Consider the following 13,545-nt stretch of genomic DNA (forward strand, 5'->3'; position numbering starts at 1 on the left):
TTAAACTATATTCAGGAAGGTAATTTATCATCATAAACAAAGCTGCATTATAATCGCATTGACTGAATTGATTTTCTAATATAATGTTATTAATTTAAAAATATCTTGATAAGTATTTACTTAAAATGTTGTCTCTTTTAATACTTTTACAAACTAAATTGTACGCTTCATACAAATCTAATTATAAGAAAAGATATTACGTATTCCGTTCATAAAACGGTGACCTTGAAATTTCACTAATAAAGCAGCTAATAATAAAGACAGCGTTGTATGTATCCCCGGAAACCATACAACTTTCATTTGGAAAATTATGTTATATAGTAAATTTATATATTATTTGAAGTCGTCGTGTTAGGACACTCACCCTGTATAATAATCGGTGAACTAAAAAACACAAGTTTTTGTTTTTTACTTCTTTTTCAGAAAAGATGGTTTCACATACGAATAAAAAAAAACGTAGATATTTATGAAGAACAAAATACCTATATTTTACAGTGATAAAATCTGAACAATGTAAAATACAGAATCACCGGAGGAAGAACGTAATGCATAATTATCTTACATTTGTATAATAAAACTTTGTAGTTAAAGATATAGAGATTATCTCCTTTCGACAAGTATAGTAACAACATAGCCGCAGTAAATATAGATTTTTGCTCAATTTATAATCGTCGATGCCCGCGAGGACTACCACTCGACTTTCAAACTCTAGGGCATCGTTACGCACCCTAGGTGGGAAGATAACGCGCTTTTAATGCGCATAGCCCAGTCGGATAAAACTCTACGTCGTATTTTATGGGCGTTCCCGTTGGACGCGTGTCCGGACTACTTATATGCACATATACTGGGCCGACGCGCAACTCGGTTTATTATAAGATCATAACGCGAGCTTAATTATCCCCATGACCCTGGTCTAATGAAGGGAATCAATCTTGAGAGGCGCGGCATTCGTCTTCGTTCCGCGTCCTTCGGATCATCTTCTTCACCTTGGGTACCTTCATTCAGAAGGGTCATTCATGGGCAACTCACGCGTCTTTGATACTCGACGATCGCTTGATGGAACCCGCTAACCATTCGCTATATAGGGTGCCTTATTTCAAACTCATGTAATTATTCATCTGTAATTTCGAAAAAATAGCTTTGAACTTTCTAATTGAAACAAATATGTGTACACAAGTTTGTAGAGCAAATAATGTATTCACCCAAAAGTACATACTATATTTATATTTTATATCATAAAGCAACTACATACAGTGCGTTGTATAAATGTACCACCGCCTTTGATCTCATTAAGCTGCGTTTTCGGATTATGGTCAGTATTCTTTAAATACTACTTCACGTAGTGTGCAAACAACAAATTATAATAAAGGCATTTGGAAAACTATTTTTCAGACGTTCCATAAATGTATCAACCGTTTAAGAGAAACTGTTTTATCTAGGCACGAACATTACATGTATCGCAATTATGAAAATGTAATATATTTATTAGAAATAAATGATGATTACAAAAATAACAATTGCAAGTAACTTTTAATATTTTGTAGCAATAATTTATATAGTTTTTTAACGGTTTCTCACGGTAATTGTTCTTACTGTTCTATAGTACAGGTTTTTAAATCAGTAACATTTTCGAACTGTTTTTCGTTTAAGTACAGTGTTCTGTCAAAGTTTATTTATAATACATTTTATAATAATTAGTTGTTTATCTATCATTTAAGTATAATTTTTGTTATTCATTTTGCCCAATGTAAAATTTATTTTCAATTTACCATTATATCCAATAGTATTCCAAATCGTTACATGGCCACCTGTCACGCCACAGTCACTGAAAGTCTGTTGATCTTTTAAATCGTAGTAATAACAGAGAAAGTCATCAGATTTGTCTAGATTAAACTTCTTGTCAGTAAATATGTTCCTCCGTCATCTTTTATGCATATACTTCTGAATATATTACAAATGGTGAGTTCCATTTATCCCCTTAAATCAAGGTATTCGTTGCAACTTTGTTAGTTGTAGATTTTCACACTTTTCTAAAACATAATAAACATTTTTAACATTAATTGCTAATTCAACATTTTTTGCAATTTATCTTGTAGAGGTTTTAAACTTTGCGATTTTTCAGAACTGTTCTGTTTTCTACACTTTTCTGGATCTTCTAAAAAAATTCATGATCATTTCTCGACTTTTCTAAATTGTTTTGTATTTAATTTCTCTTCACGTCCCATTATAAATAATCTATATTACTATCTTAATAAATTTATTGTTATTTTGTATTAGTGCACATTTAAATAACTTTCTTTTACAATCTATGTTGTTCACTTAACAGATTAATTATGAATAAGAGACATAGATTTCTCAATTGTACTATCTTTCCAGTCATCTGATGAAGCTTAATATTTATGTTTTCATTTGTATAACGCCTTTAAAATACGTATTGGGGATGACATTCTACGTATTGAATTTACAAACATATAGTTATTGATATATTCAAATTCATAATTATGTTTTATTTACAGTATGAAATATTAAGGAATATAGAATGTGCTATCTTTTGTTCCGGAATATACCTACACTATTTTTTCTGGCACACAAAAATACTAAACTTTTTACTGTTACCACTAGTACCACTTGCTGCACTAAGATGGTACTGGTTTCGTTGAAGCTTTATTCATAAACGGGTCAACTGCGTCTCGAGTATGACGAAAATAAAAATCGACATTCCCAAAACAATATGCAATAATATAAGAATAGCATTATATTTGCATAAATATACTTACTATAATCAATGTAATTAATAATGTCATTATAATTAATTTATTCATAACGTTATTATTATTAATTTCTTTATGAACTAGTTCTCATTAAACTAGACCGTTACATATAATAGGATGCGTAAATTAATGATGGGTTATTAATTTCATTATGATGCAAGATTTTTCTTAAACAATTTTTTATTTCAACACTGAAAATTAATGTTCAGCACTTACATTTAAAACAAGATAGTCAAAAATATTTTGTAAATTCATTTTGCATTCAAAAATGTATATATTAATTTACTCATGAAATTATACACACTTTTCCCAATATTTTAACGTTTTATACACAAGTATGTATAATATGTTAATAAACCAGTTTTGTATTTATCTTCATCTATATTTTTGTTCAAAAAAATGTCAAAGTTTTAGTGTAAATGTCATTAAAAATAGTGACAACAAAATTTTCTTTCTTACCTGATAATCTCAATGCTAAATTGTAAATTTCATCACGTATTTTTTCCGCTTCTTCTCTTATTTTTCTTCATTTTTTAAAATACAGTTTTACCTGTTAATTAATACGTTTCTTTAAAACAACAAAACTGTTTGTTACATTTTAAATTAAACCAACTATGGGATGAGGACTCTGCAGGGAAAAATAGCAACTCTACTTTTCCACCTTTAACTTTCCGTTTATTTCACAAGTGTGGTCCACGACCGTACACTTTGACTCGCAGTGATGAACTGAAGATTCACGCTAAAATACTCACCCCCACACACCCTGATGCATTCTAACCCGGAATCATTCTTTCCTCTTCCAAACCGAATCGCTGTCACTCTAAACCAATCATTCAACGATACACGCGTATTTCTCAGGCATTCCTCGAACTCGGACACCCAATGCGACACTCGAACCGATGCACAGTGGCGAAAAACGGCGAAAACGTGGACAAAAGTCAAAAAATGAAAATCGCAATTCTTGAAATCCGTTTAATGGAATTAGTTTATAAGGAATCTGTGCATACTGTTTTCACAGTTTTAATGACTTTATTACTACCATTTCGAAGATATGAGCCTCCAAAGATGAACATTTTTTAAAGTCAATTTTTCCGGGTAAAGTTTAACATAATGCTGTTCATTATTTTTTAAATATTATGCTCATCCACTATTATCGGCTGTTTATATGATACTTTAACATTATAATTATGTAAATTGCACAACAATATGTTTATTATTAACACTGATATGAAAAAACATATAAACCATAGTCATATTTAATGTTTGTGTAAGGTAAAAGTTGTGATCTTCACCTCGGTTCACCTACCAAATAGGCTTAAATGAAAGCTGGAAGCTTCCCGAACAAGAATCTATAGACAAAAAATAATATGCAAAAAATTTATTCCACGTGCTTTCCGCTATTTGAAATACAAGTTTGTATACGTTTTACAAATTCGTTCTCGACGTTTTCCATAATTTCGCACGGGATATTTACGCATGCATTGTGTATTCTATTTTTCAAGTCAGTTATATTGTTAAATTGTCTTTATACCTACCTTGTACTGAAACATTTAAATAAATGTCCCAACCTTCCAAATTACAATTAATATCATCTTCGATACGGAAAACTTAAACCGTAATGGACAATACTTTTCACGTTTCTTACTCTTCGGACCTGCCATTTTGACCATACACCCCGCCTATCTGTTTCGGCAGGCAGAGTCAAACCAGCGGCACTTACCGTAACAATAAGAACGTTTTTATGACTTACTCGTCAAACCGAGATGTCACTGCTGAAAATCAGTAAATTTCTAAGCGTTATATCTCGAAAACTAATAAAAATCGGGTAAGTACATAAAACCTTGATGAATTCGTCTTGAAAAGCACTATCGCCTGATCGAGAAAAAAATTATAGTTCCATTTAAAAAAACAAAACTTCACCATCATATCTTTTACATTAATAACAATAAAAAAATTTTGCTTCTGCCAAAACATAGGGCCTCTTTTACCCTGCAATTTCCATATAAGCACTTTTTCGTGACATCAATAGTTCATGAGATATTAAGGTGTAACACTTTGGCGCGGACACCCTGTACACTACCGTCCATAAGTATCCGGACACAAGCGAAATATGCATTCGCGTTGCATGAAAGTTACTTAAGTATCTGCAACAGCAACTACAATAAAATCGATTTTTTTTTCTTCGAAGGTCAGAATACTGGATCGTTTTTTGATTGATAATTCTCGTTTGGAACTCATATCTCGATAGAAAAGAAGCTACAGACAAACTATACCGAAACTGTCGAGTGCGTAGCGTTACCTCCATTCTTGTCTCCATTGGGGGAACCTAAACATCTACCAACAGTTTACAAACACTTGAAACATATCGAAGAACCCTCTGAATACGTTCTGTACTATAGAAATGAAACACAGTAGAAATTAAAATTTTTTTTGGAATCGAAAGCGTTTCATTAGATTCACAAATTTGGACTTTGTACTTCTGGACATGAATTTTACTTTTACACTTTGATTTTATAATTTGTAATTAAAAATTAATTCTATTACGTTATGACACCTCAAAAAAGATAATAATAATTATTACAAATAATATGATAACTCTAAATACCTTTCGTACAAAGTTCAACTATGTTTTATGTAACGAAAGCAAGTGTCCGGATACTTATAGACGGTAGTGTATGTAATAGTTTTTAATTTAAAATATAAAATGTAATTTAACAAACACACGGAATTAAATACAAATTATTCTCTGCTTTAACCAAAAACAAAAACAGAAGTACAAAATATTCACTGTGCACAGTAGTGCCTCCTAAGACTCGAAGGACCACCCAATGTCTAAATTGGGAACAAATGATACCCAAGCTGATCCTCAGATAACAATTTATTTGATAATAGTGTATAGATGTGTGTGTGTGTGAAAGTATTAACTACAATCTGTATGTGATCCCTGAACTAAATAATTACAACTGACTGATCCAGTTGACTGACTGAAAACGACTAAGTACTTTGACCGACTGATATGGTTGTCTAACTAATTTTGACCGACTGATCTGGTCACTGATTTTTGCTGAACTGACTAATTGGAAAATCTTCGCTTCCTGGTCACCTTCCCTTCCAGTGCGCCCTTAGCGCGCTTCCCTGTGGAAGGGGAAGACGAAAACCAGAGTGGGCGAAAGTTAGACCCAAGGCGAAACCAAGAGTCCCAGGAAAACTGTTTTTTCGTCACTCCTTGAAACCCTCAGTCCCTGCCATAAATTAGGCCGTACCCTAACATTCACGTTGGCTACGTGTAATATTGGTCAACATACCGAAGGTGAATCAAAATAACATCGTATATGGAAATATGATACATAAACATGAAGAATAACGTGTTTCTATACGTATAACGTATGAAGTTACTATTGCACTGTTCTTCTGTGTATGCATATGTAAAGTAGATGCCATGAAATCCTTATCCCTCCCCTGTATGCAACGACTAATGTTTGAATTGTGTCATTCAAGAAAATCAATATAGCAAATCGACTCTGGAATTCATCGCAGTTATTTCAGATTTTTTATTCGAAAGGGTATAGCTAGATAAGGCGGTCAAAAGTGCCTTTAGACCAAATTAATTAATGAACATATCAGCTAATAGATTCTCCAAAGGAAATCATTTTTACCAAGTATCAAGATAACCTAACCTATACTTGAAGGGTAGTTACAGGGCGAAACATAATTTATAGTTTAAGCTTTATATCTTTTGTTGTACCGTATGAAAAATTTTGAAAAATATCAGGGTTATTTCGCTCTACGGCGTACGTGTTTGTGAATTTTTCCAGAATTCTTAAAGGCAAAATGAATTTTTTTTAAATTAAAAAATTTTTTTTGAATAGAAATCGTCAAGCGACTACGTTTATATTTTTGAAGTAGACGTGTTGTGACATGATTATTAATCTGTAATTTTTAAAAATTTTTTTAAGTGGTGAAACACAGTTGTAAAAATCAAACAGCGATATTTGATTATATTATTATCTTAATTTTTCACGAAACTATGTTTATATTCTTATATTTTTAATAGTTTGTTATAATTATTAATATACAATTTTTCAGTTTCTTTATGGAAGTGTATCATATACAAAAGTAATTACAAATCGATATTTTCTAACTTTTCATTCTAGACAGTGCGGAGTTACTCGTAGGAATGTTATAGATGCTCTGATTTCGAAGCGTCTTCTATAATGCTCCTGAAAAGAAGAAGTGTTTCTAGGCGTGTTTAGAAACAAGGGGATTTATTATTTGAATTATTATTTGGACCTAAGCAATAGTATATGTATTGCATTTTTATTATCAAATATTGATATCTTCATTGATTAATTTGGTTTAAAGGCACTTTTGACCCCTTTATCTGGCTATACCCTTTCAAAAATGCATTTAGAGGGCTAACAATGAGTAGCAAGGATTTTTTGGTTACGCTGATTCCGAATTTAATAATATATTTCTAGCCTGATCGATTTATTACCTGATCTTTATCAAGTAAAATGATCCATAATTTACAAAATGTTTTTCAAACGTTAAACGTATCGAACACAACCCTATAGAATTTTGTGACGTACATGTACGAAAACAGATGTTAGCACAAATTTAATTTTTCCGATTCCTTTCTTTAATTCAAATGAGGGCGATGGAACGACTGGATCAAAAAATATAAGATTCGGAGTCAGTGTAGTCGAAACCTTAAACCATAATTCATTGAACTTCTTTGCTGAATTTATAAATTTCCGATATTTAGTATGAAACAAATGGTGCATAAACATTTGTGAGAGCATAAACGTGCAGTATAGACTAGGACGCCCATCGAGTATATTATGTATCTAATGTCAGTATACGAGGTGTGACACAAAAAAAAAAAACGGGACTAGTCCAATAAATCATTGTATTTTCAGTATCAGTTCTCCGTGACATTACCACATTCAAAGTAGTCCCCTTAAGGGGGGCAATACCTTTAGACCGATGAAAATAAGCTGATTTTTGTGAATTTTCTTGTATAGGATATCTTTGTTTTGCGTTTTTGAAATTTCAGGTATAATTTATTATAACTATTGCCTATTACACAATACTTTTTGTTTTTAAATACATTAAAAAATGGCGGAATTATAACAATCCTTTCTGGAAGTGTTTGGGCGCGTCTCGTGAATCGGTGTGGGTTCTAGCTTTAGATATATTGGTCTGAAGCAAGTTTGCAGACAATGTTTCGAAAACTAACATTCACAGTTAGTAGATGAACCTCAGAAATGTGCAAAATGTGTAAACTTAAAGAAATGGCGCGCTTTTAAAGAAAAACTTTGAATTTTACTAAAAATTTTTACAATATTTTGCAATAAAAAAGGACTTTAATGTTCAATTTATTTCATAATTTAGGTTCATATGTTAGATACTATTGTCATGGATATGTGCAAAAAATTTGAGCGCGATTGATGAACTAGTTTTTGAGTTATCAGCCACACCAATTGTAAAAATGTAGTTTTGAGAAAAACGCGTTTAAAGTTTCAGTCCTCCGCACTGAACGCGTGAATACTTGCGGCGCTAATCGGCCATAACTTCAAAAGGGCTTCGTATTTCACTTTAAAATTTTGAGACAATATTTTTAAGATGTTACACTAACATTTTATAGAAAAAAAAATTTTTTAATTTTTCAAGATTCTAAAGGTATTGCCCCCCTTAAGCATTCACATACTTTTGCATTCGGCGCTGCCATTGCACGTAATAATTCTGGAACGAGGTTTTTGAAAGTTCCTTCAGGAGATTCTCCGTTTCTGCCTGAACCTCTTCAACTGAGGTGAAATGGGTTCCCTTTAAGCAAAATTTAATTTTAGGAAATAAAAAAAAAGTCGCATGGATCCAAATCAGGTGAATAAGGAGGATGCCCCATCACAGTAATATTTTTACTGGTCAGAAACTGTTTGGTAGACAGTGCCGTGTGAGCGGGTGCATTGTCCTGGTGCAACAGTCATCCATCGCTTCACAACTGTGGCCATTTTTTCCTAATTTTTTCACGAAGTCTTTTTAGTACTTCAATGTAATAGTGTTGGTTAACAGTCTGACCACTGAGAAACCACTCAATCATTACAATTCCATTAATGTCGAACTTTGATTTTGATATGCGTGCTTTCTTGGGTTTTGGGGATCCTGGAGGCTTCCACTACATCGTCTGGCGCTTACTTTCTGAGTCATAGGTAAAAATCCATATCTCATCACATGTTACAACAGATTTCAACAAATTTTACAAGAAACTTGATGTTTATTCGCTGTTCGGTTTTTACATTAAACATTTTTCCGGCAGAATGCTGTTGCACGTGTCTACTCAATGATGTAATACTCCCAAATGGCATGACGGATTAAATCGAAATTGGCAGCATGGATAGAGGAGGTGTGTGGGATGATGCCACCAAAACAATTTCTGCCAACTCCATTGTTTTTTCAAACTACACACCTAGTGTAATATCGGGGACCGCGGTCCGCGCCGAAAAGCAAAGCGGTACCGCGCGGTGTAGCGGTTCGGCTTCGGCGTAGCTTTTAGATCAAGGAATTTTTGTATACGTATGTGTGTATGTATGTGTGTGACACGCGTGTCCGTCGACGCGAGGAATGCGGTAATTTTCCAACCACGATCGACGATTTTTGGAAAACAAAAGCGTGCGTATGCAGGTTTCGACCCGCAAGCCGCGATCAAGAGCAGCAGAGTATTTTTGAGTCTCGACTTGCGTTCAAATGTGCGAGAGATTTATACAATTTTTATTTTGTCTTGATTCCTTTAAATATATTTTACTGTTTTTCGTACCCATTTTTTCATCCAATTATTTTTATCCCACAACTAGTCTCATTTTTTTTTATGTTGTACCTCATATAATGAACGTACAATTTTGATTCTTTGTGGAATTTTCTTGTATGAGAAGGAAGGAAGTGATATATGAACTCATAAAATTGTTAATATTCATAATCTTTTAATAAAGAATGTGTGATGACGGAAACCTTGTGTACGTTACTTAGGGAAGTGACCTTTACAATAATGTTATAATCATCGAAATCGGTGAAATATTGCTAAATTAAATAATTACCTAAAACTCAACATATAAGAAAAGAGTGAAGTCACATTAATAAGTTAATAAACCACCTATGTCCTTCGGTTACCTTAATTTCTTCATCATAAACTTAACATTTATATATAAATATTTATAGTGTGATTTCATTGCGGTTATTTTTTATACTGTTGTAAAATATCCGTAAAATTTTAAAAAACTTAATACTGAAGTTGGACTTCAAATTTAATGTCACGCTTGAGGCGAAGTGCATACATTGCAGATGCTGTTATCGATAACGATGCCCATAAACATCGATAATATCAAAATATTATCGACAATGTCGTTAAGATATCATTAAAATAAATGAGAGCGGATGAAGTAGATATAGTAGCAACGCGTGATTTAATCGTTCAAATTTATTTATTTTTGTTTGAACTTCAAACAAGTTCTTACTGTATGAAAGTTTTTACTTAATATTCAAATAAGAATGAATAGATTTAAATGGTAAATTTATGCGCTAGGTTAGATAAGCGTAGGTTTGAAATTGAAACAGAAATAAATAGGTATCAATGATAAAATTGCGCGTAACACTCTACTTCAATCACTTTCACGAGCTTTAACAATATCCTAGCAGTATTATCGATGCGTCGTTAAGTATTAATAAGGTATTGATAATAATAGTGATAAGCAACACCAATACCTCTTTCACGAACAAATTTACACTTATTGCTTTGCACTACATCATATAATAGTTTAAAAGCTTGTTAGATATTATCATTGTATCAAAAAGATTAATATTTCTGTTGTTGAAGTTTACAATTATTTATTCTTCATATTAATTTATCATTTCTTCATAGATTAGTAAGAAATTCGATTTTGATATTATAATAGATGTCGTATTGCCGAGGAGATAAGTTTTCTATAATTTCAAAAGTACCACCCGATAATTTCTAAAAATTTTAGGGAACTTTTGGTGATTTGTTAATTTGAAGTAGAGAAAGAATTTGGGGTCTAATTGTAAGATTTCGTTGTCTACGGAAACGAAAATTTATAGATTTGACAACTGAGGTATTTGAGGAGTTAGAGATTTGCAAAAGTTACGAATTTAATTGTTTGCTGCTTTTAAAAGGTCAAATTTGAAAATATAAAAACTCCAAAATTTAGTAATTTGTGAATTCATAAATTTAGAAATTTAAGGGTTTAGAAGTTAACAAGTAAGAGTAAGAGTAAGTTAACAGTAAGATTTGGAAACTTGAAAATTATAAAGTTTAGGAATTTAAAAGTATTGAAATTTAAATGTATGTATTTATGTTGATGGAATATGGGAGATTATTATATTTAAAATAACACAAAACACAATAACTTTTGAAAGACCAAATGAATTTATTATTTAAGAAAAACGACTTAGAAGGACCTCTTTAATATTTGTTAATTACACTTGATTTATGAATATTGAAAATGCAATTCTAAATAGCCCATTATATTTTATACGTATGAAAAATTATAATATCAGAGAAACAATAACAATGAAATATATAGATTTTATTTTATTAACATACGAAGATCCGATCAAAATCGAGCAGTATCTTACAAGTAATCGGTAAATGTACGCACTTGATTACCGACTTCTCAATACATTTATTTTTGCTAATTTCATTGAAATGAAAATTCAACATATGTATGTGTATAAAGCATGCCTATGTCGCACTTAATTATACACAGGTTATAGCAGATATTCAACTTGTAGCGTACAAGAAATATTGTAAAGCGCGGCGAATAAATTATGTTCAGAAAGAATCAGATGAGAAAAATCATTAGAATTCCCTTGTGAAATAGAATAAAATAGATCGAAATAATATTTAGCGTCGAGAGCATTCGAGAAAAGCGAATATTCCAGAATAATCGAAATTCTGTCGCGATGCGAGAGTTCGTTGGCCGCTCAGCGGAGCGAGAGGTGTTCGGCCGCGAACCGAAGACTTTGTCGCGATTAAAGAATTTACAACAGGGTTCAAGTGGTTCGGCGCGCGGACCGCCGTGAACCGTTCATACCTCGAAATACGGGTCATCGAGGACCCTTTTGTCTCTCAGATCCGGTCCGAACGAATCTTACCGTAGACATGTACGTATCATAAACCAGCTACAGCTGTACCTCTCGCTTAAACAGTTTTTGACGAACAAAAGCGACAATTCCTGGACGCCCGACTGGAGGTAAAAGTTTAAGACTCCGGCAGGAGAGTACGGCGAACCCCTCCTGGACGCCTGCCGTGGGATAAAGATTAAGAGACTCCGGTGGGAGAGTTCGACGACAATTCCTGGACGCCTGTCGACTGACAAGACAGAGCATCTCCTGGACGCCCCAGGTAAAGTACAGGGGAGTACGGGAGAAAACTACTGGTCGCCCGTTCGGAATGGAGAGTTCGGAGAGAATACATGGACGCCTTTCGAACGGGAGAGAACTGAGTTACTCCTGGACGCCTGGTTGACGAGAGAAAAAGATAGATATACGAGGTCTGTCCCAAAAGTATCCGACCTTCCTTCATATTTCCCTGCTGGTGTTATCCTGCGTCATCGGGCTGGTGGCAGTCTTCGAAGTAGTCTCCATTTGATTGTATAATACGCTGCCAACGACCTTTCCACTTATGAAAACAGTCCTGGAAGTCGTTTTTCGAAATAGCCTTTAGAGCGTTCGTCGTATTAGTTTCGACCGTTTCTTTATCGTCGAATCGGTGTCCTTTCAGTAGCATTTTCAATCTTGGAAACAACCAAAAATCGCAGGGAGCTACATCAGGACTGTACGGAGGCTGACGGAGCTGTGTGACTTTGTGCTTCGTCAAATATTGCTGCACAAGATTCGATGCATGCGCTGGTGCGTTATCGTAATGAAGAAGCCAATCACCGCTTGACGAAAACTGAGGCCAAAACTAGTTTTCGGTATTCCAAGATCACATTCTAGTTCTCGCACAGCCAATCGACGATCTTCGTTGGTCGCAAGTCGCACACGTTCGACATTATTAGGTGTTGTTGTCGTGAAAGGCCGCCCAGAGCGTAGGTTACTATCAACAGATGTGCGGCCATCTTTGAACCGCTTATACCACTCTTTGATTTGTGTGTTGCTCATAGACTCGTCCCCAAATGCCTTCTTCATCATTTCGATGGTCTCCGCACATCTCTTTTCGAGTTTTAAACAAAATTTGATGCAAATTCGTTGCTCCGATCTTTCTGTCATTTTTCACAACAGCAGAATGCGACGAACGTAAAAAACGCTTCGTAAATAAATGCACGATGCACGTGAACTAAGGCGTTCCGATAAAAACTGCGATATCGTGGGTGTTCGTAAAGCTTTGCAGTTGATACTCATACCCGGCAAATGACGCTAAAATTGTCAGGTACGAAGAAATTAAAGAAGGTCGGATACTTTTGGGACAGACCTCGTATATATAGAGAAAGAGCCAGAGAGAGAGAGAGTTTTATAATTGAACTATGTTCTGTGCGTTAATTGCGAAAGAAAATTTGTAACTCCGTTATTTCCTGTACGCTCTCCTAATCTCCGAATAAATATTCCCATGTTCCAGAATTCCTGTTATCCTTTCGATTACCCTTATCTGAATATCCTATACCGAGTAAAAGATGGCTACAAACTTCATTTTTGTTATCAAACCATAAACCATACTACTCTTTCCTCTTCATTTTCAAATTTAATGTCAGATAAACTGACAATT

The 13,545-nt window shown here is 33.7% G+C and overlaps 1 long non-coding RNA gene across 2 annotated transcripts; it reads right to left on the reverse strand.

Annotated features, from left to right (window-relative positions):
- Positions 1-463: 463 nt before the first annotated feature.
- On the reverse strand, positions 464-6,375 carry LOC143264291 (uncharacterized). Of its 2 annotated transcripts, XR_013037909.1 has the most exons (3): positions 3,231-6,375; positions 1,770-2,030; positions 464-1,118 (listed from the first exon to the last, which is right to left on the reverse strand). It is a non-coding gene; the product is annotated as an uncharacterized LOC143264291 (long non-coding RNA). The 2 variants fall into 2 exon arrangements; XR_013037908.1 differs by lacking the exon at positions 3,231-6,375 and having other exon boundaries at positions 1,770-2,993.
- Between the last annotated feature and the right edge of the window lie 7,170 nt (positions 6,376-13,545).

The sequence above is a fragment of the Megachile rotundata genome, chromosome 4, assembly GCF_050947335.1.
Source record: "Megachile rotundata isolate GNS110a chromosome 4, iyMegRotu1, whole genome shotgun sequence".
NCBI classification, from domain to species: domain Eukaryota; kingdom Metazoa; phylum Arthropoda; class Insecta; order Hymenoptera; family Megachilidae; genus Megachile; species Megachile rotundata.